At 35.4% G+C, this 12,468-nt stretch overlaps 1 pseudogene; it reads left to right on the top strand.

Moving 5' to 3' along the window:
- The window catches only part of LOC109117850, a 15,342-nt pseudogene extending 6,556 nt beyond the window's left edge, over window positions 1-8,786 (top strand).
- Window positions 8,787-12,468: the final 3,682 nt, after the last annotated feature.

The raw sequence follows: 12,468 nt of genomic DNA, 5'->3' as shown, positions 1-12,468 counted from the left end.
GAAGAATATTAAATTAGTTTCCCCGAAGCTATTCCACTGTGAATTTATGGAGATGGAATTTGAAGTTGTAGTAGTTACATGAAATTTTAAAACACCAGTACACCCTGAGTTCTTAAATATAAAATGACACTACACAATTCGGACTGCTCTGAGCAGGGTGAAACATTCAAATATCATAGCTTTCTAAGGTTTTCTCCCCATATGTATGAGTTCGTGTGTTTCACTCCCATCCTCTTCTTCATCTATCTACCTCAGATGTTCTGTTGTATGGAGAAAAAGCCCATGCTCAGATTTACTCCTAAGGAAAATTGCTGCCCAGTCTTAGCCTATAATAGTAGAGATGCCATTATTTGCAAGATACAACCAGTTTGTCTTCAGAAGCCACAAATCCAAATGAGATCAGTTGTCCCAAGAAATCTTCCACAAGCCTGTTTTTCAGAGCCTGGCTACTCTGAGTAGAGCCACGAAACCTTCCATCTGACTGCTGACCACCCAGTGAGAGTCACTCTGTACTGCTGTACCTCACCAGGGATTCTGTGTGGATCAAAGTAAGCAGCTACTTGTCCCAAGCAAGTCTTCCCTTCTCTCATGAGTTACAGCTTTACCAAAGGAACTCAGTTAAAGGTAGTTTCTAGGTTCCCCAGGCTCCAGTGGTCAGGAATCCTGATAACTTCCCTATGGTGTAAGGAAAAGTAGCCCCAGGGAGTTAAGGTTTTGGTTTAGGACACAACTTCTTTCATCTTAGAAATAAACACCTTAATAAAGAGACTTTGGGAGAAAGAAGGGGAGTGTGCTCCAGGTGTCTCTGGAGCCTGCCTTTCAGAAAGAAGAATTATTATGTTGCACATTTTTTGGCCTTTAAAATAATGTTTCACATAATATATTTTGATTTTTAATATAAAATATTATGAAAGCACTAACATCTTTCATATTATATTGCTTTTAGGCTTTATTGCATACCTTGTATTTATATGATTTTGATATTTGCATCATGTTAGACATTAAATTTTATATCATAATCTAAAATTTATGTTATTATATATCCATTATTCCTTTCATAATTTATCAGACTAAAATTCATGAAAATATTTAGCTACAATCACAATGGGATTTTGCTGAGAATTTTTATTATATCTAAACATTAATATAGAAAAACTGACATGGTTAATCGATAAATCTTTTTAGCTACATGAATATTTTTTGCTTTTGAATGCATCTCAGCCACCTTTTACATCTTTAAACTAGATTTGAAACACTTTTGTGTCAATCACATGAATTATTTTAATTATGTATAATTAATTAAAAATTATGCATAGTTAACCTTCTTCATTCAAGTTCATGCATAATTGTATATCTCATATATATATATATATATTTCATTGAGTTTATTAGTACATTTTAGGTATACAGTACAGTTACCTTCATCATTGGGATCTTGTACCTTTACATGACAGGTCTTGGTTCTCCATTTTTTCCCCTTGCCCCTGCTGTCCCTTCACCCCTTCCTCCCTCCCCTGAGATTCCACCTCATCCCACAAAGAATGGCTGCTATCCAGAAGTCAACCAATAACAAATGTTGGTGGGGTTGTGGGGAGAAAGGAGCCCTTCTCCATTGTTGGTGGCATTTTTTCCCCTTGCCCCTGCTGTCCCTTCACCCCTTCCTCCCTCCCCTGAGATTCCACCTCATCCCACAAAGAATGGCTGCTATCCAGAAGTCAACCAATAACAAATGTTGGTGGGGTTGTGGGGAGAAAGGAGCCCTTCTCCATTGTTGGTGGGAGTGCAGACATTTAGACATATGCAATGACTATTTTTCAACAAAATTGAATTCTATTCCATTCATCCTGAAAAACTGAGGCAAGAAGGAGAATTTTATGTATGTTTTTGGAGAATGTATTACATGTCTTATAATAACTTCTGAATGACTCCTGCATCTGTTATCCATCTATTTAAAATTAAATACTATCACCAACAAGAATTGAGCTCTTATATTTTGTTAATTACATTTCTGGCATTAGCCCACTTTGTCTTTAAAGAAGTTTGGGGGTTGGTGATAATGTTTATGACACAGATAAGAAAACAAGTGAAGAATATTAAATTAGTTTCCCCGAAGCTATTCCACTGTGAATTTATGGAGATGGAATTTGAAGTTGTAGTAGTTACATGAAATTTTAAAACACCAGTACACCCTGAGTTCTTAAATATAAAATGACACTACACAATTCGGACTGCTCTGAGCAGGGTGAAACATTCAAATATCATAGCTTTCTAAGGTTTTCTCCCCATATGTATGAGTTCGTGTGTTTCACTCCCATCCTCTTCTTCATCTATCTACCTCAGATGTTCTGTTGTATGGAGAAAAAGCCCATGCTCAGATTTACTCCTAAGGAAAATTGCTGCCCAGTCTTAGCCTATAATAGTAGAGATGCCATTATTTGCAAGATACAACCAGTTTGTCTTCAGAAGCCACAAATCCAAATGAGATCAGTTGTCCCAAGAAATCTTCCACAAGCCTGTTTTTCAGAGCCTGGCTACTCTGAGTAGAGCCACGAAACCTTCCATCTGACTGCTGACCACCCAGTGAGAGTCACTCTGTACTGCTGTACCTCACCAGGGATTCTGTGTGGATCAAAGTAAGCAGCTACTTGTCCCAAGCAAGTCTTCCCTTCTCTCATGAGTTACAGCTTTACCAAAGGAACTCAGTTAAAGGTAGTTTCTAGGTTCCCCAGGCTCCAGTGGTCAGGAATCCTGATAACTTCCCTATGGTGTAAGGAAAAGTAGCCCCAGGGAGTTAAGGTTTTGGTTTAGGACACAACTTCTTTCATCTTAGAAATAAACACCTTAATAAAGAGACTTTGGGAGAAAGAAGGGGAGTGTGCTCCAGGTGTCTCTGGAGCCTGCCTTTCAGAAAGAAGAATTATTATGTTGCACATTTTTTGGCCTTTAAAATAATGTTTCACATAATATATTTTGATTTTTAATATAAAATATTATGAAAGCACTAACATCTTTCATATTATATTGCTTTTAGGCTTTATTGCATACCTTGTATTTATATGATTTTGATATTTGCATCATGTTAGACATTAAATTTTATATCATAATCTAAAATTTATGTTATTATATATCCATTATTCCTTTCATAATTTATCAGACTAAAATTCATGAAAATATTTAGCTACAATCACAATGGGATTTTGCTGAGAATTTTTATTATATCTAAACATTAATATAGAAAAACTGACATGGTTAATCGATAAATCTTTTTAGCTACATGAATATTTTTTGCTTTTGAATGCATCTCAGCCACCTTTTACATCTTTAAACTAGATTTGAAACACTTTTGTGTCAATCACATGAATTATTTTAATTATGTATAATTAATTAAAAATTATGCATAGTTAACCTTCTTCATTCAAGTTCATGCATAATTGTATATCTCATATATATATATATATATATTTCATTGAGTTTATTAGTACATTTTAGGTATACAGTACAGTTACCTTCATCATTGGGATCTTGTACCTTTACATGACAGGTCTTGGTTCTCCATTTTTTCCCCTTGCCCCTGCTGTCCCTTCACCCCTTCCTCCCTCCCCTGAGATTCCACCTCATCCCACAAAGAATGGCTGCTATCCAGAAGTCAACCAATAACAAATGTTGGTGGGGTTGTGGGGAGAAAGGAGCCCTTCTCCATTGTTGGTGGGAGTGCAGACTGGTGCAACCACTGTGGAAATCAGTACGGAGATACCTCAAAGAGCTGGGATTAGAGGTTCCATATCTCATATATTTCATATAAACTGCACATATGATTGGTTCTCATGATTCCAAATGGCAAGTTTGTCTAATCTTTAAAATGTACTTGCAGCTCCAAGTCAATATTCATGATCATTCACTGGCCACATACAAAAAGCTGCCAAAAATTTGAACTGTCGGACTTTTACATTCACAGATGAGGTTAAACAAAATAATGTTCTGAGCTGTCGTTTCAGCTGATCTCAAATTAAAAAGAGGATTGAGAGGGCCGGGGATTTAGCTCAGTGGTTCGGTGGCCTGCCTTGCAAGCGCAATTACCCGAGTTCAATTCCCGGTGCCAAAAAAAAAAAAAAAAAAAAAAAAAAAAAAAGAGTACACCCTGAGTTCTTAAATATAAAATGACACTACACAATTCGGACTGCTCTGAGCAGGGTGAAACATTCAAATATCATAGCTTTCTAAGGTTTTCTCCCCATATGTATGAGTTCGTGTGTTTCACTCCCATCCTCTTCTTCATCTATCTACCTCAGATGTTCTGTTGTATGGAGAAAAAGCCCATGCTCAGATTTACTCCTAAGGAAAATTGCTGCCCAGTCTTAGCCTATAATAGTAGAGATGCCATTATTTGCAAGATACAACCAGTTTGTCTTCAGAAGCCACAAATCCAAATGAGATCAGTTGTCCCAAGAAATCTTCCACAAGCCTGTTTTTCAGAGCCTGGCTACTCTGAGTAGAGCCACGAAACCTTCCATCTGACTGCTGACCACCCAGTGAGAGTCACTACTTCAAAAAGCTTCAAAAAGGGAGGCTGAGGCAGGAGGATCACTGTGAGTTCGAGACCAGCCTGGGCTACAAAGTGAGTTCCAGGTCAGTCTCAACTAGTGAGACCCTGTCTCAAAAAAATAAAAAAAAAGAAAGAAAATAATAAAAAAAGAATTCCTCTTTTGCAAGTATCTTTAGTTGTGCTGTTGTGCCTGACTCTACATCCTGAATTGCTTAAAAACCTTTACCTTTCACAGCTCTTTTGCCTTTGGGGAAAAGAGCCAAAAGTTTCACAGTGCCAGACCCTGTGAATGAGTGGGTGCAGATACATTGTTACGATTTTGTTGGTCAGAAATTTCTGTAAACATTTTACATTTGCGGGAAATTTAGGACGCTTCAAAAAGGTGTTCAGGAACGAGGTGTGATATGGCCATTCTGCTCTTTCTCAAAGTCAAACTAATTATGGAAGATAAATGTTTTAAGGTGTTAGGAACAAAGATATAGTGCAAGAAATGTATGTATTAAGAAGGTACTACATCACGAGTTTCATGTATCAGTAAGTAAGAGAAGTTCAATTTAGAATAAAATTTTCTTAAATATCCAAAATTAAAAGAAACTAGATTTGCTTTTACCTTAATTTATTCTGGAAATGTAGAGTGTTAAATGCCTCAACAAACTCTGCATTTTTCAAATTTAATAACTTCATCACATAAATTATACTCGAAAATATCACAGTGAGAGGAACAATGAATAGAATAGTAATTTTTAATCTCCCAAATCCATTCTCCAATTCTATTACTTGGCAATATCTACTTTCAATACTTCTGTCAAGATTCTGTCATTTAATTCCAAAACACTTTGTGATGAATTTCTTTCTAGGTACTAAGCCATTATCATCAAGTTAGATATATTAATTTCCTGTAAGATGACTAAGGATTTATATTAATGACAATAATGCAGAATTCCTTACTTTTCTTCTCTCATTGTCTTTCTATTAATCTGTTTATAAATCAAGGCATGTATATTGCTTAATGATATTGTTTACTTTCTATAATTAATTAATGTCATTTAACTTTTATTTTGAATCATTACCAGCAAACATGTGTATTGAGTGACTAGTTTTTAGGTTGGACAAGAAAACATTTTTTTCTTTCTTTGTAAATACATAGCAGCTATTCTATTTTTTTGTTTGTGTATTTATGCATTAATTTATTTATTTACTTACTGGTGCCAGGGATCGAATTCTGGTCCTTGTGCTTGCGAGGCAGGTGATGGAACCCCTGAGCTAAATCCCCAGCCTATTTTTATTAACCTACATTTAAAGTCAGTTTTTTGAGTAGTGTATGGAAAAGAAATGAGAGGCTATGTTTTATAGATGTTCATAGTAACTTAGTAAATATCTGGTGAATTCTAAACCTGCTACTAGGAGATATAATTGATAATTAACACCGTAAATCTGCAAATTATAATTTCTTAGAAAATTACTCTACAAAATTTACCCAAAAAGAGATTCTGTTCATCTCATATGCATGTTCTGTTACTATTATTTTTGTATCTTTGAATTCCAAGTGACATTTTCAGTGTACAGGGGCTAAGGAATAGGGAGGTGTCTGCCTCTACATTAGTGCATCTGCTCCTGCCTTAGTAAAAAAATTTTCCCCAGAGATTCTGAGTCTTTAGTCCTCATTAGAACTGGTAGAAAGATTTAATTACCTTTAATTCAGACAGGTCTCCCAGGTCTCAAAGTACTGATGTAAAACACTCTTCCCTTTTGGACACACAGGAGAGCTTGCTAGTGTTGTCCCTTGCTGGAGGTGAGCATCCCATAAACCTGTTGAAATAAATAGACAGTACGCGTGGACTTCTGTTGAACATTTAAGGAACAGGGTACAGCTGACTTCCTAAATAACAACTGTTCTCCAGTCACCACTGTAGAAAGATACCCTGATAGGAAGAAGTCTTTACTATACTAGACTAGGGCACTTACATTGTTGAAATAACCATCTATGGAGGGCATTCAATGTTGTATAAGTAGTAATCTCTATTCCTCCTAATAATTTTGTGCTGGGGTTTAGTCTTCTATGATGAAGACATAACTAGTAAGGCTAGCAGAGGACCAAAGGTAAGTGCAGACTAACGAAGTTGATTCCAAAAAGAAAGGGAAATACAAACACTGGAGATGAATTTTATACACAGTCTCATGGGGCTTACCAGATGCAGAAATCTCTATTGTAAAATAATTAGGAATAAAGTACAGTTCTTGGGTGTGTTAACAGCGGTCATTCTGCATTGTTCCAACATTTCTTTTTCACTCCTTTCTTTTTCATCTTTTCTTTCCTCCATCTCTTCCATTCTATACCAGTCTATCTTTCTTCTTTTTCCTTTAGTCTATTCTGTTTTTTTTTTAATTATGAAAAAGTCAGAGGAAGGAAAGAAGGGAGGAAGGGAGAAGAAAGGGAAGAAAGACGACAAATAAAATGAAATTAGTTAGAAAAATGATTTCTGACTGTTGACTGCCATTATTATCTTTTCTTTATGTCTAGGAAGTTTTCTCCTTTTAACAACCCTTAGTTTCCCCACTGAGTGAAGAGTATAATTGTTGAAAATTCTTGGATATTTCAGAGAATATGGCAGCCAACATAACACTGGGACTTCCTTATTCATTAAATTCCAACCAGAATGCCTGTAATAAAGAGATATGTGTTTTTTTTTCTCTGAATTCTATGAGCAATGTTTCCCATCTTTGGGCAAATGATTTATATCAAAGGCTTCCTACAGTGTATTTGTTGGAGCTTATGAGAGTGGACATGTGCAGAAGGAATTAGTGTAGCACACTAAATTTTGGGGAAGATTTTTAAAATACGCACCCACACAGAGATCAAAACATTATTAACACAGGAAACTCTGCCACATTGCCGGCTTTTCCCTATCTACAGGTACACTGCCAGTTTGTATCTGGAGTCATGCTCTCCAGGCAGCCACTGCTATGTGTTTCTATGATGTCACATGCTGAAGTGCTAAAGTGAGGTTTGCTACATTGTCAAGAGGAACCTGAGATTGCCATCTAAATATATGATTTGTGTTGTTTAAAATTAATTCTAGGTTTTGCATGAGAAGTCAAAAATGCATATTTTCTTGTCCCAATGCTACTATAAAGTCAGTTTTTATTCAACTTGAAGTGTTCAATCTCTGCTTATTGATTTGGGATTGAAATTCTGCAATATTTATATAAGAAAAGTAAAAGTAGAAAGTATGCTAAATGGAGAAGTTTTACCCTAAGTGTTTCTGAGTCTTAATTTTCCTTCTGGTGTTGGTCCACTGCTTCTTTTCTCATCCGTGTCAAGGTGATCCACACAAACACTACCACTTTGCACACAGACACCTTTTTCCTTGCAGGCATCCCAGGACTGGAGGCTCTCCATGGATGGATTTCCCTGCCTTTCTGCTCTGTTTACTTACTGGCTCTTCTGAGCAGTATTACAGTTTTACTGGTCCTCTGGTCTGACAATACTCTGAGGGACCCTATGTTCTATTTTCTCGCCATCCTATCAGCTATAGATCTAGCACTTTCTACATCCTCAGTGCCTTGAATGTTAGGTATCTTGTGGTTTGAGGCACATGAAATCCGTTTTGGATCCTGTGTCACCCAGATGCTTCTGATACACACCTTCATGGGAATGGAGTCTGCAGTCCTGCTGGCCATGGCCTTTGACAGCTATGTGGCCATCTGTGTGCCACTGCATTACTCAACCATTCGGATGCTCTGGGTGTTGGCAGGCATGGGTGTGTAATTGTATTGTAATTCACGCAGTCCTGCTCACGTTACCTAAGCCATAGTCTGCCTTTCTGTGATGCTCAAATTATTTCCCACTCCTACTGTGAGCACATGGACATTCCCAAATTAGCCTGTGCTAGCATTTGCATTTGAGGGCTGTTTGTGGCTTCTTTTCCCATTTTGAGTGTGGCACTGGTTGGAATCTCCTATGGCTTCATTCTGCGTGCTGTGTTCCACCTCCCATCTCGAGATGCTTGTCACAAAGCACTAAGCACATGTGGTCCCCCTGAGGGGGCCGTGTGTGGTTTTTATACACCTTCACTTTTCTCCTTCTTCACCCACTGATTTGGAAAAAAAAATCCCCCATTATATCCACATTGTTGTGGCCAATCTCTATGTGATCATCCCACGTGCCCTCAACCTTATTATCTATGCTGTGAGAATCAGGCAGATTTGTGACTATGCGGTTCATTCTCTCACTTCAAAATAAGAGGTCTTGTTTCTGTAGCCCTAGAGAGCATGGATACACATGAAGTAGTCACTTTTGACACTTCTCATGATAATTATCCTTTAAGGGAATCTTCATATCATAGGACTTTATAGATACTGAATGAAAATCTTTGGAGAATACTCATATCTTAAAATAGACTGCTCTCTTTTTGGTGTTGAGTATTGTGGCCCATTACAGTAGGGAAAATCATCCTACTGGCAGCCCTTTCAATTTTAATTACAGAGATGATGTGAAAACTGCATGACTTTATTTGAGAATAGGAGAATATTTCACATGAAACTATTCACTGCAATCCTTTTGATGTATTTTAAAAAACAGTACCCAAAATTCAATTAAAAGTAGGAAAATTTTGATTTCCCAAGTATAATGAAAATACATTCATCTATCTGAAGACATCACTGAGATATGGAATTAAGCTTTTAAAAATGTATAGTTTTGTTTTCCTTTTTAGCACCTTTCTTTTATATTTCATTAAGCTCTGCAGGCACTGTTTGCCCTCACTCTGCTAACCTCTCACTCTGTGTAAAACTATGAAGTAACTGACAACAATGCTTGTGCTTCAGAATGGAATTGTGGCTATGAATGTGAATATATAGAATTTTAATCATAAGATTTAAAGTTCTATTTAATCATTCTCATTTCTCTCTGTCTCTCTCGGTCCCTATCTTTTTCTCTTTCTTTGTGTGTTTGAAGTATTTAAGCAAGCCTCTACCTATGTGTGATACATGTGCTAATTTTTCTTTTCCAGTGTCCTTTTGTGGAATGCAATATACACAAGTTCAATTTGTGGCTGACTCTTTGGACACAAAATGCGTTTTTAGTACAAAATAAATTTTCTAGTCTGCTACTTTAACAGAAATCTTTGGTGCCCCTTTCACCTATTTGGTGTAAAGTTATAAAGGCTACAAATGGATAACTCCACTGAAAATCATGGATCCAGGGCAACATTTCAATTATTACTCATCATTTTGCTTTTGGCAGAAAGTAATAGGCACAGAAAAATAATGAAATATGAGGCAAATGTTCAGTAGCTAATAGCTAAACTTTCAGTGTTTTGTTCCTCATCTGGTGGAAGAAAAATAATTTTACAGTTTTGTGCTATGACTAAGTCTACTAGTAGATGTATCTTCAAGGCTCAGTAGCATAGGAAATAGGTTACTTTTTCACCAATGATCATGAATTAGGATTGCTCTAAAGTTTTTCTGGAAGGAATTATGGACAATAACACAAGAAATACCTAAATATATTTTATTTTCTTCAAATATGTTACAACTACTAAGACACAACACTACATCCAAAGCTTTTTAGGAGTTATGTTGTACTTTCAGCCTAAATTTATGACATTGATTTTAGTGCAGTGAAAGTTATTTTAATAAATTTTACCAATGTGTCAGCTGAAAATATTTTGGACTTGATAATAGGAATTCACAGAAGATACACACATTACTCATAACTGTGGAGAGCTTAAATGAAGTATCAAATGAGGGTTAAATACTTGTGAAATGTTTCCAGTTATAAGACCTGAATTGATTTTATGGAATACAAAAGTAAATTTCACTTTATTTTAACAGCATCACTGAATTTTAAAATTTTGAAACACTTGCAACCAGCTATTCTAGAAATAATTCATAAGTCAATGCAATCACATTACTTTTATAGAAGTTAGCGATCATTATGCATCATATTGTCCTCTTTATTACACATGCACATGAACACACATGCACTAACTTGAAAATTTTTAAACACCGTTAGAACATCTGATTAACTTGAAGGTTTTGATAATTGGTACTTAAAATATTTTCAATAGTATTGCTTCTATTCTCAGTATTTAACTGACACTAATTATATCATCACCCTGATACCCTTCACAACTGGGTCAACGCTGCATTTGCCAGTATTTTCTGGAGGGAGGTTTTTAATCAAACATTTACCAGAGTTGCTTAACACAAAAGGTAAATTGCATCCTGTAGAGTGAAGTACTAGAAACTGTTCTGCTGAAGAAAGCCAGGTTGAGACATACATGTGTTTCATTCTGAGGTCCTGGCCTAAACAAGCAATTACTCCCTGTGGCATAGTCTTCACATGATTAATCATGGGAAGAAGAGTGCTAAGGCAGATCTTGCTAATCTTGCTATCAGGCTTACATAAGGTTTCTGTTTTTACTCTTTTTTTCTTTTTTGAGACAGAGTCTCACTATGTAGCTCACTGGAACTCACTATGTAGCCCAGGCTGGTCTCGAACTCAGGTCTCTGCTTTCATCATAGCTGTTTCAATGGTAAATGGAATTAATATTATTAAAGTGTCCATATTGCCCAAAATGACCCATGGATTTAATGTGATCTTCATAAAACTTACAATAGCAAATTTCAAAGAAATAGAAGTCCCATATAACTATGAAAGATTCCCAGTATCCTAAACAATCTACAAAATAAAAAACTGCAAACATCATACTCCCCTTTTACAAACTGTATTTCAAACTTATGGTGATAACATAGTATGTTACTGGCCAAAATAAGGATGGTTGGACCACTCTCACTGGATAGTAATGTCAGAAATTGTAAAGTAAGTTTGGACAAAGCCACCAAATACACAAGAGAAAAAAACAGTCACTTCATTATATCATGTTAGGAAAATTAGATATCCACCAGGAAATATTAAAATTAGACCCCATCGTGCAGCACTCACAAAAATGAACTTGAAATAGATTAAAGACAGAATGTAATTTAAATTCTGAAACTTCTACAGGAAGTCATAAGGATAATCTTCCTCAAAATGGATGTTGGAAATTTCTTTACTGAGATAGAAAAAGCCCAACAGGAAAATTATAAATAAATGAGATTCTATCAAACAAAAACGCTTCAAGAAGTTAACAGTCAATGAAGTGAAAATTCACAGAATTGGAGAAATATTTATGATAAGGGGTTGATACCTAAAGAATGTAAGCAACTCACACAACTCAATAGGAAAAAAAGACCTAATTAAAATATGAAGATTTGCTATATGTTATAACATGGAGGAATCTTCTACTGTATGATTAATGAAATAAACTAGACACTAAAGGGTAAAAATTCCATGATTCTACCTTTACATAACAATTATAATGAGCAAATCACTTAAATAGAAATAGAGGGAAAAGGAGTTGAGAACAGGTAGAAAGAGTGAATTATTTCATGGTTACTGTTTCTGATTGGGGTGATGAGATGTTTTGTAAATAGCAGTTGTGCTTGTATACCATTGTGATCATAATTAAATTCACTGAATTTCACACTTAAAGTGATTACAGTGAAATAGTTATACATGTATACAATAATATAATAATTTTTGAAAAATTTAAGGGAAATGATTTAAGAATCAATGATACTTCATTGTCTAACAATGGAGAAAGTTGAATTTATGAAAATAATTTTATTTTAAATAGCATTAAATTATTATAGCTATAAATTTCACAAAAGATCACATATTTTATTTCAAAACTTCAAAACGAATAAGCTACAGTAAACAATTCAATAAAGACATTATTAAATATATTTAAAAGATATACAATAAGTGGAACACATGATTATAGAAGAGAATTAATACTGTTAAAATGGCAATACATCCCAAATTGTTAGACAATTTCAACACATTGTTACCAAAATTCCAATGCTACTTTTTCACAAAA

This window comes from Fukomys damarensis, unplaced genomic scaffold (genome assembly GCF_012274545.1).
Source record: "Fukomys damarensis isolate Sample0158 unplaced genomic scaffold, DMR_v1.0_HiC HiC_scaffold_16, whole genome shotgun sequence".
In the NCBI taxonomy this organism is placed as follows: domain Eukaryota; kingdom Metazoa; phylum Chordata; class Mammalia; order Rodentia; family Bathyergidae; genus Fukomys; species Fukomys damarensis.
Note: the sequence above shows the minus strand (reverse complement) of the source record. Positions and strands in the feature narration are given on the sequence as shown.